The 13,937-nt window shown below is 35.6% G+C and overlaps 1 protein-coding gene across 1 annotated transcript in view; it reads right to left on the bottom strand.

Moving 5' to 3' along the window:
* LOC126371179 (uncharacterized) overlaps positions 1–13,937 on the bottom strand; it is a 729,644-nt gene that overhangs the window by 553,427 nt on the left and 162,280 nt on the right. Inside the window, exon 3 of the mRNA XM_050016416.1 lies at positions 5,723–5,758. The gene's annotated coding sequence lies outside the window, so the exon portion shown is untranslated. The remainder of the gene's footprint in view (positions 1–5,722; positions 5,759–13,937) is intronic.

The following is a 13,937-nucleotide window of genomic DNA, read 5'->3' as shown; positions in this document are numbered from 1 at the left end:
AGTTTTCACTAACACGGTTGGCTCGACCATTATAGACCATTATAGTTGGTCTAATAGAAAGCTCGTTGAGGTGAGGTTACTTAGTTCATCTTGCAATGAAGACACTCTGACTACCCCAATTGGGATATATTCGTGAGCTTATGTTATTTTGTTATGGTATGTAATTTTCATCGTCCAAATTTCTCGCAATAGCGGGTAAACTGAACACTATTTTTCACTCACGGCTCATAGATAGGAGAATCTCAGCGAATATTCCTTCTCCCGTCTCATATGATATTCATTAGATTTCATTTGTCAGCGCCAGTTTCTTTGATGAATTATTCACGGCACATGCAATTTGTTTACTAGTCATACCCGAAACTATTTGCGGGCTTGGACACAGAAATATAGGTGTGATCACTCTCAAGTTAAGTTCATAGTTGGTTTTATGTTTGTTTTATGGAGAATCGTGATATGGAGCGTAAAAGTCGTACATCTAAGTCCAGCAGAGGAGTTAATGTCTAACGTCTCCCTGGCGTGTCCCCGTTTTCACAGGGCCGCTTACATAACCTGAAGATGTGACAGGTCCAGTTTTTTTACAGAAGCGACTGTCCGTCTGACCTTCGAACCCGCGAAGGGAAAACCAGCCCAATACAAATTAGGTCACATTACTCCGAAGCGCATGAGAGTCTAAAATGATTTAAAGTCTAAAATAGTAATATTTAAGTTTAAAAGGTTTCTGTAATTGTAGTAAAAATACAGAAGAACAGTAATCACACTTATTTATTCTGGTATCAAGAAAATAACACTTAACTTGGTAAAAACGTCCGATGTCGACAAGGTCCCCAACGCAAGAGAGCGTGTATCAATCCGTCCGATTTGACAACCCCATTCTTGTGTTGCCATTTATAGAAAAATGTCTTATATTACTGTCAACGAACTATTCAGCCTAACATAATACTCATAATTTGAGAGTTCTTAAATGATTTGCCTACACCTACGAGTAGGGTAGGTACTCAGAAATATATATTATTTTATGCTAACATCATTTTATTCATTTAAATGTTCCAAAACCCGTTATATAAATTCAGCATTAAAATATAATACATACCTAATTATAAGCAAATACAAAGGCTGACTTAATTTTAAAATACAAAATTCGGAAGGGTACTCCACCTACACCTATGACAAACAAATACAAAATATTAACGAAAAGGCACAAACAAAACGAAAACAAATCCGTTGAGTCGAAGTCTTTCATCCCATTCTCATATTTTCATCACAATAAAACATTGTTGGACCAAAGGCCTTTGTGGAAGCATACCCTGTTATCCAACGGGTTTACGACGAAACTTTTCAATAATCATTGACAAAATCCTTCATCGGACCTTGTTACCTTTGGTTTCTATCAGATCTGATAGTATACGTTCTTTAGATCCAAAAGATTTGGAAGGACTAGAGAAAATCATGTTTCTTATAAAGGTATTCTACGAAGTAAGGAAAGCTACACGTGTAGGATGTTAATATTATAAAAGATAATAAATGAACTGAAGCACGTAATAACAAATATTTTTATTAGATGAATAATATTGAAATGAAAAGGAGTTCTATACGTTCACTTACTGCGGCTGCTGTCTGTGATACACGAGAAATGGAGAAAAATCTATTTAGTCTGTAAAACAGAAACAGTTCACAATACGACATATTCAGCGTCTCACGTAAACAGTTTTACTATGGTTAGAGCGTCTGTTAGGTATAGATTTACTCACATAGCCCATAACTCACATCAACATACGTAAATACCTATTTTATCGTTTTTTGTTTTTTTTTTTTTGACGTGACTTATTGTATATTTGCCGCAGATGGCATTAACTACTTGGCCGGAACTATTTTATTTTATCAATGGCATGTAAAAGATATGAATAAGTAACTACGAAGGGTTATCTGAAATGAACAAACTAGCTACCGAGTTTAAGGCAACCAAGATTAAAACCAATATCTTGCTATTGGCACAGTCATAAACATTTCCACCGCATATGAGCCTCACGAAAGGGCTAGCGAACCTTCCGATATGAAAACGTAAATTGAACTCAATAAGATATCAAAGGCGTCCTCAGTAGAAGCCTGTGTGTAGGCCTATCCGGACTTATCCGAGAGCTCCCGTCTTGATACAATGTTTTCTGGGACTTTGGGATTTCCTTTTGTTTCGTTACCTTTCAATTTACCTGAGATATTTGAAACATCTTAAAAGAAAATAAATAAACATGTGAACCAACAATGGACGAGGACTTGAGTTGTTTATTTCAAGTAATGTTTTATTTTAATAGTGATAGTTATGTCTTTTTTATTTCACTACATAATAATTATGTAACAATTTAATACATAGATACCTAATCAGCACAATAGAGGATAATATTCACATTAACCAAAACAAAATAATGAATTCAATAGCAAATGGAATGACCAGATAAATGTCAACTAGGGATAAATAACAAAATATAATTTAGCTGTAAAGTAATCCTAAATATTTACTAAATATTTAAACGAATTCATTGTACATTGAAAATCACCAGAAACTGTAGAAGTGATATAACATTAAAAATAAGTGCGCCACTGCAACAAATTTTCATAGCCCGACTGTCGGCGCAACAGTAAATTTAAAAGGCTCACAACAATTAAACATCGGCCCGTTTCGGTATTTAAAACCGGTCAATTATATAAATTTGGTATTCGAACGTCATAAAACTGGCGGTAATAATGAACAGACGGCGCGCAGTAAACTTGTCGCAGTTAATATCGAACGGGACTTATTGGACATTTAGCTATTTGGCTGCTACGTACGTCCACTAAATAAAGGCCATACCAACCCATACGCCACGCCTCGTCCTCAATGTAAATTTAATTTACAATCGCAGCCAAGTAAAATATAATACAATAAACAATCCAAAATTGTCCAGTTCAATTCCAAACTTATTTAAATGCCGACATAACTTACGCTGCACGACGCTTTTTTCAAAATAAACTTCGACGATAAATATATTTTCGAATAGTTACCGGCTATTTGTTAGATATTAGGCTGCAATTACGAGAACTAAATGATATATCGGAGCATAATTCAATTTGGGAGAAAATTGTATTAGAGCCGTTTATGGAAATGTCGGGGAGCCTAATGTATCTTCATAAAACTAGAGAGTAACCTATGATAGTGTTAATATCCCGGGAAGCAAGACTTATTGGTCGTTTGCCGTTTCCAGGAAATAAATGGCATAGCTGTGCCGCACTAGGAGCGTTGTTGATCAGTACTTAGTCTGCAGAGCTCTGTTACATTCCCAACACCCGGAATAATATCATTTGGATGCAACCACTTCGATTTGGATTCTAGAGTAAACATTTCTTTTACTTTATACACAAAACTGTCAAAAAAATTTAAAGAGAAAATACGTTTTCAACCAAAATTGGCAATGGTGAACAGTTCATTAACATTATTATGTTATATCATGATCTTCTTCTATCGTGTGATGTGATTGATGAGGTTGATACTCTACCTCACAACCCTGGTGTCAGGGTTACTATTGAGCCGCTAAAGGCCCCTGACATGGCTCACATAACGACTACTTACTTACATCAGTAAGTAGTAACCGGCACCAACGGCTTAACGTGCCTTCTAAAGCACGGATCATTTTACTTTCGGACAATCTGTTGATCAGCCTGAAATGTCCTAGCCAAATTAGGGACCACAAAATATTTTCTGTGATATGTCCCCACCGGGAATCGAGCCCGTGACCTCCGGATCGTGAGCTCAAACCTCAACCACTGGACCACAGACGTCGTTATTTTATGATGGTTACTTACGAATACTTAACATTATGATATAACTGTATGCTCTCTGGGATAAAGTGTAGTTATTGTGATTCTGTAATCTATGACCGAAAATTCATCATTATTTGAAAAAAAAAATACGAATAGATTACAATACAATTAGACAGGCTCACCACCTATCACGTTTGTCTAACAGAAAATTCGGTTAAGCGTGGGTGTTCAGTTCATCTTGCGATGAATGTATCTCTGAATAGCTGTGAACTTATCATATTTACTAGGTACGTAATACACCTAGGTATATTATTCACAATGTTTTATTCTCTTATAAATTATACTCCTTAAGCAATCAAAGCTTTTTATAAAAAGTATCAAAATCTGGTTAGAATTAATTTAAAAATCAACAGTAATACTTTAGGGAGTCGTGTGTGAAATAGTAGCCGAAGAACGACAGATAATAAAGTCCGTTTACGTACCACTGTTGGTAGAAGTCAATCAAGCTGAGAAAAAAATATATACGGTCGAATTGAGAACCTCCTCCTTTTTTGAAGTCGGTAAAAATAGAATAGATTAAGTAATTATTTTAGCCAGTCACTTGGGACTTGTTTCACCGCCTACCTAACATATAAACGACGAACCAGTATGTATCAGTGTGTAACCCTTTCACGAACAGAGACCATGGGTCATTGATGGTTCATAGTAGGTAGTATGAGAGTATGACAACTTGGAATCGAAACGTCATTAGACGTTCTGTCCTTGAAAGTGTTAACATACGAGCTTTATAACAAAATCGAGTTTTATAACGAAGTCAAATAATCCTTCCTATTAACAATAATCGACTGGATTCCAAATGCTACAGCAAAACTCAGAAGTTGGTCTGACCGATCCGTCGTATAATATCGAATAAGTTTTAATTAAAAAGCCCTCGTCCCAAAGTTTCAATTAGCGGGAATGTCCCGTTTCCCGCGAAACCCGTGGACTATAATCCGATTATTTGTCATTTGCACTTTACTATTTTATTTTGACCGATCATCGGATTTTATTTTCATTATAAATAAGTAAACTTGTATGATACATGACAATAGGAATGGCGCTAGATAGGCAGTATATAGGTATAATGCAGTTGATTTAGAGTTTACGAAGAAACGAAGCCAGCTGCTAATAAAAACTACTTTCTGTGTTTTAAAAACAGCATAACCTATCGCTATACCTATATGCTATATAAATACCTACCTCTAACCTAAACTAACTAAAGTAAAGTGTAGGATACAGGGTGTTAGTGATATCACAACGAATACTAAGGGGGATGATTTTAGACCATGATTCTGAGTCAAGTGTAATTTTCCGTCGCAAAATTCATGTCTTTTTAGCTTCTTTTTTATTATTTTCATTACCATACTTTTGCGACGGAAAATTCGACTTGATAGCAACTGAGAATCATGGTCTGAATCAACCCTCAAAGTTTTCGTTACGATGTCACTAATATCCCGGGTATGCCTATCATGCGCGTAAGTTTATACGTTTTTCAAGACGTAAATTCTTAATAGATTCGCCTATTCACAACCTGCGGTCAAGTTGCAAATGATTACGACTTAAACAACAGTGATTAAGTACCGATAAAAATGTTTTTTTTTTTTTTTCATTTTATGTCAATCCCATACATTTTAATTTCACTGTCTCTTTTAGAAATCGTTTACAACTTGCCTAACCCCGATGAACACAATTCGATTTCCATCATATCCACCATCAGTCTTCATTAATATCTTAATTATTAAGTCTTTACATTATAAATATTTAACTACATTATTATACCACGAACAGGAGCCAACACGAACCTCTGGCTTGTTAATACAATATTAATTAATTAAGCTCATAAATGGAGAATGAAACCCGAGGCGTGAGTGTTAGCTGCTGAGGTACTACTTACATCATAACCAAGGCAGTGTCTCAAGCTCTGGTAGACCTGAAACAAGATAAAATAAGGTATAATATATAAAATATTATGTGCATACATAAACTTGGGATGAACAGAGTCACAAGCGTTTAGAAGAAAACTTTTTTAAGCGATCGAAACTGTGTAAAAAAGGAAAAGAAATAGAAAGGGAACTTGTTTAGTTATTGGTACGTAGATATGAATGTGATGAACCGTATCGTGATAGGTGATTAGCTCATTGCAAATATAATAGTCTCATGGCAAATATATAGTGGTTTTGTATTTCTTGTGTGTGCATTAAGTATTGCTAAAATATGTTATGTCTATTGTGTTAGAAAACAAATACAAGTCTGTCGACAATCCTGGAAAGATAAGCAGTTTGAACGCGTTTACGTTTTTATTCGTACCGCCATTTTTTTCTTTATAATTAAGAAAACATTACTTGCAGCATTATTATCTACGGAAACTAAACTTATTCAGAGGTGATAATTTTCACGCGCCTCATACAAATGCCATAGCTCAGCTGGTATTAAATAACTGAACTGCCTCCTGGATTCCTGGTACGCAAAGCACAGACCAGGGAACATCAATTATTTGGAGCTCAGAGCTAATAAGAGCTTCGTCGCTAATTACTTGCCTTCAAGATGCTTGAATGCTGACATTCTTCAGTGGTTATGGTGGAACACGGATGAAGGAAGACTCCAATATTTTGATCCAGAATTCGGTAGACGGTTAGATATTTCAGAAAATTAAGTAAGTATGAAACATCATCATCTCCCTAGCATTATCCCGTTTGACACGGGGTCCGCTTACCTAACCTGAAAATTTGACAGGTCCAGTACTTTACAGAAGCGATTGCCTGTCTGATCCTCCAACTCGCGAAGGGTAAACCAGCCCAATACAGGTTAGGTCACATACCTCCGAAAATGCATTTCTCGGGAACGTGACTTTCCTCGCTATGTCTTCCTTCGCCGCTGAGCACGTGATCATAATTTATGATCCAAACATGAATTCGAAAACAAATTCGACAATCATTGATTTCGGCCTGTGCTGGATTCGAACTGCGACCTCAAAGTGAGAGGCAAGCGATCTACCAACTGGCCTACCATGGCTCTAAAATAAGTAAGTATGAAACATAATATCTACTGGATATCTACTAATTGATGCTTGCGTGAGATTATTTAAGAAGGTTTAAAGTCAAAGGTAATCACCACAACCTTCTACATACATAACATAACATAAACAGCCTATATACGTCCCACTGCTGGGCACAGGCCTCCCCTCAATCAACCGGAACACCAATTTGAAAAACTTCGTTAACAATACAAGGATCCTGTAGTTTTTAGTTTTTATAGAGGGTTGTGGAGGACTTTTCAGGCTTGAATCACCTAATTGTCCGAAAAAGTAAGATGATTCCGTGCTTCAGAGGGCACGTTAAGCCGTTGGTCCCGGCTATTAGCCGTTAATACACCTCCACCAACCCGCATTGGAGCAGCGCGGTGGAGTATGCTCCATACGGGGGTATTGGTTATGAATACCCACTAAAAATAAATGGATATTAAAAAGAAAAAGAATGATGGACAAAGCATAGCAACAGTAACAATATAAAAAAACTTCAACACTCGACCTTAAGGTTACCTAACGACTAATTACGTTGGCATGTAAACTTTGAATGTGAATATTCTTCAAAATAACACATACGGATGGCTGAGTATCAGTCACCCATGACTACAGACGCAAAGAATGTACTTGTATCTTCTTTTTGATCTTTTTCTAACACAAACAACCTTTAATGATAAAGGTGTTGGAATGTTAGTTAAGTCATTATTTTCAAATATGCAAGTCATAGATTTCTAAGAAACACAAAGAGTGGAAAATTGGTGTGCGTCAAGCTAGCGGCCTCAAAAAAAAATGGGCACGAAAAAATAATTTGACCATACCAAAAAATAGTACTCTTATTGAAAAAAATAGTACCTGTTGTAAAAAAATTAGTACCATCACGGTTCTGGATTTATAGCCATGTTTTATTGCACTTGCTAGCTTGACGGTGAGCGAAATTTGGCGAGAGTTAACGACAAGGTCTTTCGCTTTGATTTAAACGCCAAAAAATAGTACCGAAATAGTACTCACCCCCTGCAAAATACCGAAAGTAGTACTTCAACGGTTCCAAAGTTATAAAGGCAGTTCTTTGATCCCGCTAGCTTGACGTTTTGAAAATACCTATTATCTGGGGAATGCTTGCATACTTCAGTTTGTAACTAATGTCAATAAACTCGTATAAAATAGTACTCCCTACCATCATAATTTGGACCTGATTCTCTTTGTAGAAATATGTCAAAAAGTCATTATAACCTTTGTCATACATTAATCAAGACAAGTACAGTCGCGAACAAAATTATTACACATGGTCAAGAATGTTGTCAGATTTTAGTATTTTTCCTCATTTTTGGGTAAAAATTGGTGAAGTGCCAGGGTTGTCAGATGAAAGTAATATCATTTTTGAAACTCTTTGAGATATTCTACAAATACTGCAAATTGTTTATTAACAAACACTTCGATCCGTAACAAATTCAACATGAAGGTATAAATTATAAAATAAAACAGCAGATTAAAAATGTATTATGATGTATTAAAATCACAGATTGTTTTCGATAAGAACAAGACCCATGCAGCCATTTTCTATTAAAATTAGTGCATATGGGTGTATGCAATAGGATTTTTTTGTAATAGCAGCACTCTGAAGTGCAAAGAAATGGTAGGGTAGACCTCCAAAATGGCAATACTTACGAATAAATTGTGAGGTTATGTAATTGTCTACGTGACTGTATCAACAACAAATGTATGGCATAGGTTATGATGATTTTTTAACATTTCTACAAAGAGAATCGGATCAAAATTATGATGGTAGGGAGTACTATTTCATAAGAGTTTATTGACATTAGTTACATACTGAAGTATGCAAGCGTTCCCCAGATAATAGGTATTTTCAAAACGTCAAGCTAGCGGGATCAAAGAACTGCCTTTATAACTTTGGAACCGTTGAAGTACTACTTTCGGTATTTTGCAGGGGGTGAGTACTGTTTCGGTACTATTTTTTGGCGTTTAAATCAAAGCGAAAGACCTTGTCGTTAACTCTCGCCAAATTTCGCTCACCGTCAAGCTAGCAAGTGCAATAAAACATGGCTATAAATCCAGAACCGTGATGGTACTATTTTTTTTACAACAGGTACTATTTTTTTCAATAAGAGTACTATTTTTTGGTATGGTCAAATATTTTTTTCGTGCCCATTTTTTTTTTGAGGCCGCTAGCTTGACGCACACGAAAATTGAACTTTTTATAATTGGAAAATCGTTAATGACAATTTGAATGGTAACTTAGTTTGCTCCGCTATAAAGTGATGATTGACGATTCAGTCGAAAGCAACCTGCAGCCACTCATGACCTCAATGTTTTGTCTTGTCCTACGCGTGGAACGGATAATAATATACCACTGGCACCAATCCATGTTACAGGAACTTCAAAAGAATTTGCTCATGGTAAAATAACATATCAAACGACCCTGAGTATCTTCTCACATCCGTATTTCTACTTGCGGTCTCCATCTTCGGGGTACAACGAAGCTGCGTAGCGCCCTTAAACTCAGTACAGGCACAAACCAGAGGCAACGGTGTAGAAAACCTTAAGCCCATGAAATATGTCAATTAAATGTTTGGATTAATTACTTATACTCTTGAGGTATGTGTTGCTGAATCTGCGATAATTATCTGTTTGTTACTAGGCGGCCTACAGCTATCTTCTTCGCCGAAATGATATTTAGTAGTCAAAGTGATTAATTGATATACGAGTATAGTTTTCTCTTTTGTTTTGTGTTTCTGTATTTTCTTTGTGTGCAATAAAGTAATTTTTACGTTATAATAATAATAATAAAAACACTTTATTGCACACAAATTCACAAAACATTTACAGGATAAACTTATTCTAAGGTGGGCAAAGGCGGCCTTATCGCTAAGAGCGATCTCTTCCAGACAACCTTCGGCAAAGGATATGGTACATTTGTACAGCTGCAGTGTAGCGCGCAGATACGTTATGTTATTATTTAATTCTTAAAGAAAACTACATAACTAATTATAACAGTTTAAAATCACCTTAGTTCTTACTTTAATAATCTGACTTCTTCAAGTCAGATTATTTATAAACAATCCTTACCAAAAACATATTTCTCTCATCAATGAATATCAGGTGCACTATAATTTTCATCAAACATGCTTTTCAGAAAAATACATTTTATTATAGTTCCTACTTAAAATAGATAAATTTGTAACTAGTAGTTGTAACTTTAGAACTGACTTTTGTCAATTACTGAACCATGTTCAATTTATTTCAATGTCGCTTAGACTCCGTTAAGGCGCCACCCTGGTTTGTCGCCGTCTGGGTGATTAGAGTGTACAAGTACTGTGATTTTCACCGCACGTGGTAACTCGTCTTATATTGTAGATATAGTGGACAATAATGCGTTTTGTTGTGCTAGATCGATCGATCTCATCTTCTTTGCAATATTATTTGTTCTGATACCTCCACCACCTAATTTAAGAGTAACGTGTACGTACTCCTTATGCTTTTTTTAAATCTTGATGCTGCAATAATACAGCAAACAAAGCAACCAATTATAATTATCGATAAATTATAACGTGTAATAAAAACCTCAGAAATCGTTTGCAAATTACTTTAACAGTAGTCTCACTAAATTTTACGGCTTTATTACAAATCAATGTAATGTTACAAGATTCTATAATCAGTTTTGCCAACATAATTATGCTTAAGTACAAAACAAAAACAAACTTAAATTACAAGAATGACCTTTTGAAATCCTAAACTTTCCACAGATTTTCAGTGTCAGTAAGCAACAGACCCATTTCAACCGTCAAGGCACCGACTTGGGTCCGGTCTGTCGCCGGCTGGGTGATTACAGGCGACACGAACTGTGATTTTCACTGCACGTGCTAACGGCTTTAATATTGGATCAATTTTCACTATCACTTTGTAAGTCTTTAATTTTCTGTAAAACTTTGAGAAAGATTTGTTCACAACCAAAAAGGTTATTTTTAAAATTACGTACGTATTAAAAACATATATTTTAAACCACATGACGCTGTCATATTTACTTTCCTAATGTTTATGCAAAATCACGTCATGTAGTTCGATCGATTGTACGTATATCGATTTTTTTACGTTTTCTATAATTATTTCCAGCATATTGACATCGTAATGAACGTCAACCGTAATCCAAAGACGTCTACGCGCAATTAATTTAGTTGTGTCTCCGATAGCATTAGCGAACCGCAGGAGGGTAAGTTTAAAACATTAACTTAATCCAGCCTTATCGCTACGTCATGTTGTGACATCATCTACTTACAGTGCCCATTAATTAGATTGTCTGTCATTTCATCATGTACAGCTACCCTTGCAGCTCTCAATATTGCTTTGTAAAGTAAATATTTAGTAACCATATCAAAACGTCGATGTTTTTGTAACTACGTTAAGTTGAAAAGTAGATTTATTTTGATAACGTACTTTTCTTTTGTGACATTAATGTAAATTCAATTTGATTCAGCCCAAAATACAATTGTTTTATCTACTTTAGTATAAACTTCATTTTCTTTGCGATCACAATCATTTGTAATTTAGCTAACTTTACTAAAAAGGCCTTCATTTATTTTGTAAGTAGTTAGGTACCTACTGTAAATAAAGTAATTACCCGAGCAAAGTCGCTGACGAAGTCCTACATCTTATTACAGGGTTATCAAAATTGCATTAGAACGACACCCAAAACACCATGTGGTGGGATTCGCGGCTTCGCGGTATGAATGACGTTCGCGTATAGACATGGAATATACTAGAACTGCAAGTTCTAACTGACATGAAAAGTTTTGAAAATCACTTCGGCTGATTTTAAATAACGACAGAATATTATTGACAGGTGCAGTTTTTTTACATAGTCGACTGTTATTTGGGTCTTCAAACAGCCCAATAAACTCAATGTGTACCTATGTGATTAGCCGAAAATAATGTTGATAGTACATTTAAGTCATCTTTAAAAGTCATACTTGTATTGATTTTTAACAAATAAACAAATAGAAGTACTTACCAAATAAATAAAAGTATGCATTGGATAATATTCAATTTATTTTGTAAATCAGGATTTTTGGCATCATTATTATAACAATATACTGCTTTAAAGTCCTAAGACCTAATGTCTTTTTGAAATCAATACCCCATTGTTTCACTATTGTGTCTGGAAATCTTGGTCTTAGCAGGTTAAAGTTCAAATACATCATGATCGACCTGTTATTAATAACTAAAATATACCTATGGTCACCAAATAATAATCAAACTCATCTGCATTCTTGGAGCGTGGAATTCATGGTTACTGCGTCTAGACAGCCATGCTTTGCCGGTTCCAAACGCCTTCGCTCTACGCAGTGGGGTGATAATGAAACGACTGTGGGAAGGTGTCTTATGAATACTGACTACCCTCCCAGACGGAGACTTAACTTGTCAGCAGTAACAAATGAAGAGAGTTGAGATCATGCTTCAATGTTTAATTATAGCTCGGCGATTTGCTGAAGTTCCTGTGATCGGTGTGAAAGTACTACGTATTGAATAGAGGTGACGTCTTGTTTCTAGATTGAAGTTCATTGGCTTTATATTTACTTCGGTTTAGTATCTCAAATATTACTATTTCCTGCGCAATTTTTATTTCCTTTTTTAAGACAAGAACTTTCTAGAAAGTCTTAGAAAACTTAAAAAAGGATGAATGTAATCTGTAATGAAATAATAAATAGAGTTAAGAGTAATAATAGAGGGTAGGTTATGATAGAGGGATTGGTATGTGTGAATATGAATACGAATGATTATTAAGCCTCAGCTCTCAGCAGTAGTAGGTAGTTTTAATTAATGGCAGTATTTCTTCAAGAAGTAAAACAGTAGAATATTAAGACAAACCAGAAACCAGACAAACCAGAGATAGTCAAGTAAACCAGGAAGTCAAAGAGACTGAATCAACAATCGCAATTATAAAGTCCCACTGTGTATCATGTTTGTGTCGTGTAGGACAAAGCAATATTCTGTTACGCTACGACGACACATATTGCGATCTTAATCCTTGATGGCACACGTGATCACTTGACGATACCTTGAACACCTCGAAGGTAACCATAATGAATTCTCATCTAAATTAATGACAGAAATACCTCCGCCTTAGATTAACGTGTTATCTTGTGTGATGTTCCCTTTTGATAGGTGCGGTACCGAATATAGTAATATCTCCATCAAGGTACAGGCACGTTACATCGTTGGAGACAATTTAATATGAAGGTATTTAGTGGAGTTGGGTTTCAAGCGTGTACGCAAGATATGTGATAGTTATTACGTCCGTGAGATATTGTGTCATAGGATATTCTTCTGTGATTGCTTCATCGGAAATTAGCTTCAAAGTTCATTGGTTTGTATATTGCATTTGAGTTGTTTTGTAATGATAATTAAAAAATAAATAATGCTCATACGTAGACGAATAAATTTAACGTATTACCTATATTGCAAGCCCAATTAATTGACGTTACACTCCCAAAGTGTTTCAGATGATAAATAGTCTACAGTTGAATTTACATTTATAAGTGGTTGAGTGTTGTGCTCACGATCCGTAAGTTCCGGGTTCGAATCCCGGTGGTGACAAATCACTAAAATCACTTTACGATTCTTAGTTTGGTTAGGATATTATAGGCTGATCACCCAATTGTCCGAAAGTAAGATGATCGTAATTCGGAAGGCATGTTAAGCCGTTGGTCCCGGTTACGCGATCCACTTCACAACCCACATGATAGAAGAAGATAAGCTTAGTAATTTGACCATTATCTTAGCGACTTCCCTTCTCATTAGAGGGAAACTGCAGAGGGGCAATAACGCTTAACATATTTGACATGTATAATTTATAGGTGACGACATGCAAATTTTCCGTTCTCCCTATTTTCACCCCTGTTATTTTAGCCATTCGATTCGCTTCAAATATCACTGAATCATTACTTCGGGAGATCTTTTGTGAATAAGATACGAGAAAGACGTTTGATCTGAGAAAGGTACAAAAGAATTTCCATGGCAATAATGCGAGATCGACAATCCTATACCTCTTGAAAAATATATTTGGAAGAGTTTA

Source organism: Pectinophora gossypiella, chromosome 12 (assembly GCF_024362695.1).
Source record: "Pectinophora gossypiella chromosome 12, ilPecGoss1.1, whole genome shotgun sequence".
Lineage (NCBI taxonomy): Eukaryota > Metazoa > Arthropoda > Insecta > Lepidoptera > Gelechiidae > Pectinophora > Pectinophora gossypiella.
The sequence above is the reverse complement of the archived record's forward strand: the minus strand, read 5'-3'. Positions and strand labels throughout refer to the sequence as shown.